We start from the raw sequence: 5039 nt of genomic DNA on the forward strand, positions 1-5039 counted from the left end.
CCGTGCTACTCTAAGCGGATGATGCGGTCCTCCTTGCTCGTACACCCAATGCTTTGCAGATCCTACTAGATGGGTTTGTTTGATTTATAAACGATTTGGATTTGACACCTAATCTAACAAAATCCTACATAATAGAACTAGGAAAAGGAGGAGGAAGGGGAACTCCTATGTGGTGGGCACACACATTCTGGGAAAAGTACCGACTTTCTCATATCTAGGCATCTTGTTCGATGATAAATTGAGTTTTACGCAACTAGTAGAGAGTAAGTGTCTAGGTTTGGCAAAGTCCACGGGAACAATTACATCCTTTGCTCACAGGTTAGGCAAGTGGTCACCGGGGGCAATCCTAAAATTGTATAACTCATTCTGTAGTTCAAAAATTCTATATGGAAGTGAAGTGTGGCGTTTTACCGGGACAAGAGAAGTACTGAATGAAGAAAACAGGTATTTTAGGCAGTTGCTGAGAGTCCCCCAAAGTACTCCCTCGTTTATTGTTCCTGAGGAGCTTGGGTGTAAGTAAATTTCTGACCTGGTGGCGGTGAAACCCCCCCTGTGTTGGGTGAACATGTGGTCCAATGAGGAGACAGGTTTTAATAGGAAAGTAATTCAAGACTGTCTCTCCCTGGATCATGCGCTAAAAATCCTGTGGTTAAAATATGTAAAGGATTCCCTTACTATGCTGGGCAGGGCAGAGCTGTTCAGTCGCCCGGATAAGATGAGTTCATGGGATAAAGTTCTTATCAAAGATCAGTTTTTTAAATTAATTGGGGCCCACAGGGAGCAAAATGAACTGAAAAAGCCCACAGTCAGAAATTACATTTTAGTTAGGTCAACACTAAGTATAGAACTGTACTTAACTGTTTTAATTAGCGCCATGATAGGTTTTTAATTACACGGTTCAGATTGAACTTGTTACACCATTTACTGGCTGTACCGACGGGGTATACAGCACCTTCTGAACAAAAAGTGCCCTGTGGCTGCGACAATAGGTCTCCACAGGATACCCTCCACTTTGTTCTTTTGTGTCCGTATTACTCATTCCCGAGAAGAGCATTTCTTAAGGGGCTTTTAAGGAAGCATAATTTTAAAGAGACCTGGGTGGCCTTACTCTTTATAAAACTGTCTCATGATGCTTTTACATTGGCATGTGTCACAATTTTCTTAAGATCTGCTCTAAAGCTAAGAAACACAAGGGGAACAAAAAAGGAGGAGACCTTCAAGTACCGGAAGTATTATTGGGGAGCGTGCATGGAACACCTTTTATTGCTTTTTTAATGTTTTAAAATGCTTCTGAGCATTGCTCCTATGTTTATGCGGTGCCCTGACTGCCCTGTCTTCTCTAATTTTATAATATGGTGATCATATGTACTGTATTGTTGTGCTGATGAACTTGCATCTTTTATGGTCACATTTTTTTATATATGCCGAATAAAGATTGTTATTATTATGATCTCTTTTTAAGCCTTACTGATTCTCTTCCCAAATATCTAAACCTAACCCCTTCCCCCCCATTGCTTTGTACTAGTCAAACTTCAGGACATAGTTAGTTGTGAGTGTAGGTTATCGAGTTACTATACACAAGAAGTTGCTAAACTTTCAAACAACGAAGGGCAGCAAGCAAGGTTGCTGTGTCGCGTTGCGTGAAAGTGAGTGAGCAGAAATACTGCATATTTACAAATATATGGAGAGTTTCTGCTCTCTTCTTGCACTGATGCATTGTATGCTGCCTGATGGCAATGCAGGCACCCTTGCACCATAGTGCAATAGTTGTAGTGGTTCCAGTCTTGACCAAAGTTATTGGCTCTAGAATATTTACCACACATTTCTAAAAAAAAAACAGCCACCTGATATTAACCAAGCTATGCTTTGGGAAAGATTACCAACTGTGAATGTGGGTCATTTTTTTGGTGTTTCCTGGGCCTAATTTGGGTCCCAATCTTACACTAAATATTAATCCACCCTGGGGACTATGGGCCATATGTAGGTAATTTTGATTTACCGATTCGAAAATACCGAATTTTAGCGATTCAGTATTTTTGAATCGGTAAATGCTATGTACATAAAAAAATCGGTAAAAATTACCGAATGGTTAAGATTCGGTAATTACCGAATTGGTATTTACCGATTCGGTAGTTGCCATTCATTGCTATGGGCCTGTAGGCCCATAGGAATGAATGTCAATTACCGAATCAGTAAATACCGATTGGGTAAAATAGGGAAAGGGTCAAGGGTGGCAGGGTGTCACTTTGACACTCTGTTGCACCCTTTATTAGTGTTTGTGTGCACATGTGGCACACAAACAAGCCCAAAGGGCATGTATGTCTGTCACATGGCACAGGTGTGAATGCACAGATTTGCATTTACATAGGAATTCGTTATTTACCACCAACTAATAATTGTTGGTAAATAACGAATCCTTAATGCCCAGAAGCACTGTGTGAAGTGCTTCCTACATACCGAATCGGTAAATGATGATTCGGTGCATACCGAATCGGTAAATACGGATTCGTTATTTACTGAATCGGTAAATGTGCCTCTTACATTGGAAAAGCCTATTACCGGTCGGTAAAGGCAGAAATCCGGTAATGGCCTTCCTACATATGGCCCTATATTACTGAGCACATCAGAGTCTACAGCCCTTGGTCCTATCTTTCCCCCAAAGTTGTGCTGAGGCTGTAGTAACATTGCACCTTTTATAAGAGGCGCCACAAATATGCCTAGTGGCTGTGGTCGCAAGAATGCCTTCTTGGCAACCTCTGTTGCAGAAATTTGTTGGAGGAGGCAGCAAGTAAATGTAAATGTATTTATATAGCGCAAATCACCAACTGGTCTCTAAGCGCTTGCTTAGGGAACCCGTCCTGGTATTCCCCTGTGAGATAACCCCGGCAGGGTATCCGCAAGGTGAAAGCCAGGCATCCCGCCCGAGGGGCCGTTGTGGAGATTAAGCAAGCTATTGCCCAGAGTCGCAGAGTGTGAACCCGTGAATCAAGTAGGCACCAGAGCGAGAATTGTCGAGTCCATGGACATTTTAGGACTCAAGACCTGCGGAGCCGGGAATTGAACCCTGGTCCCGGGCTGACCTCTGCTTCCAGGTCTGCCTCCTCTAACCAGTAAGCCACACTTCTCCACGTGGGTCTTGCTTGTACGCCTCTTCATGGAGAAGAGCAAGCTCAAAAAGCTGGCCTGATAATATTGTCTGAAAACAGAATGACCAAACTCACCCACCAGAGAAAAGAGTGGTTGCACTATGATCTACGTCACTTCCCTTTTGTGGGATTCACGTTCGTGTCAAATGAAAGGGAGCCCCTTGCACCTGCACGGTCAGGAGAACGGAGGCATGCAATATTGATGGTACACATGCGTGATGCAAAACCCGTTGAAGGATGAGCTAAACGCACCGGAAGTAAATTAGAGATGGTTGAATGAAGAGTAAAGGAGCTGATGAATGGATGAAGAAATTGGAGGAGTGTTCAAAGAACTATCGAAGAATATATGGAGTTAAGGAAATGCGCATAGAATTTTCTTGAAAGACCTATGCTCTGACGCATGAAGGTCTTAGGGACGCATGAACGCACGGTTAGATAAAAGAAAACATGTATAAATTAATCACCGTGCGGCTAGATGAATGGGGGCCCTGCTTAAAGTTTTCATCACTGTCTTTACTGAACGGTCCCTTAATCAACCTGTTAATTATCATGAAACAGAAAACCATTCCTCGCGGACTCCCAGCTGTGTTGACTACTAGGTAAACAGCTCCCCGCCGCCCCTCGCCCCCAAGCAGCGCCAGGCACTTCTTCATCCCATGCAACTGTAATTGTAAATGGACTAAAACGGATTTTGCTGTATTACTTCTGAGTCAGCCCCATTTATTACGTGAACCAGAATTCAATTTGTGGCACGGTTCCACATGTTCCCTGCTAAATGGGAAGCATCCATTGCGGCGCGCGCGGTCATTAGCCTCCCTCTGCATTCTGTCCATGCCTCATTACGTCGCCAGAGAGGCAGGGAGCGGCAGCCTGCCTGGGCCACCCTCGGCCTCGCCGCCATGTTCACTGCGTCATCTGGGAAGCACGTTCACCACCTCCCGGCCACATCTCCCACGAGGATTCCATTTCCGCGATCTTCAACAGGGCCACGAGCGGTCGGAAACACGTCGATCGTATATAAAAGCACGAATTTTAGGAAAAGATGCATAGACCAATACCTAACAAATCAGGTCGGCCATTGTTTCAGTCCTGGGCTTCCTGAGTGTTAGCATTGGTTCATTTCCAGTAAACCGATCAGAGTGACACCCCTGAAACCATTGATTTGTAAAAAAAAATAAAAAGCCCAGCACTGGCACCTGTTGCCCTGAAAACATGAGTTCATTTTGTAACCTTAGCTGCAGGCTGATACTCTCAGGCAGGGGCGGGAGGCGAGGTGGGGCACTATGGATGGGGTTTGCTACCTTATGTAGTGTGATTTGGTGAGTCCTAGTATATTGTGGTAAGGTGATATACTATGTGTTGGTTAAAGTATTGTGGTAATATGGTATTTATGTTATGTAGTATGACTTCTTATAGTCTGGTATAGTGCTAAGTCAAATAGTGTGTGTTATGCTAATGCTATGCCATTTTATGGCATTGTATAGCGTAATCGGTATGTTATGTACGTAATATCATGTCTTGTTTATACATCATGCTATATTTCATTAATCTCACGCACTCTCCTTCACAAGGAGCACCAATAAGCAGTGCCATATTTGTAATATAATTAATGCTAGTGGGCAAAGCTGTGCTCAGAAGCCTACATCTGCAAGGCTATTAAATGTTAGCAAGCCAAATATCGCATGCCTCTTTAGTCCACTACCAGTCATCCCCTTCCCTTTTATCTCACTGTTGCAGGTTCCTGCTTTGTCCCTTTGAGACATTTTTTCTGTATTTCTCTTCTGCCTTCCTTCCCCTTTGTTTTTTCCCTCTCATGTCTCCTGGGAAAGGCCTGATCAGGATAAAGAAGTGCCTGTACTGAAAAATTGAGTGCCAACAGCCCCACCTGCAACC

This window comes from Lissotriton vulgaris, chromosome 1_2, assembly GCF_964263255.1.
Source record: "Lissotriton vulgaris chromosome 1_2, aLisVul1.2, whole genome shotgun sequence".
NCBI lineage: Eukaryota > Metazoa > Chordata > Amphibia > Caudata > Salamandridae > Lissotriton > Lissotriton vulgaris.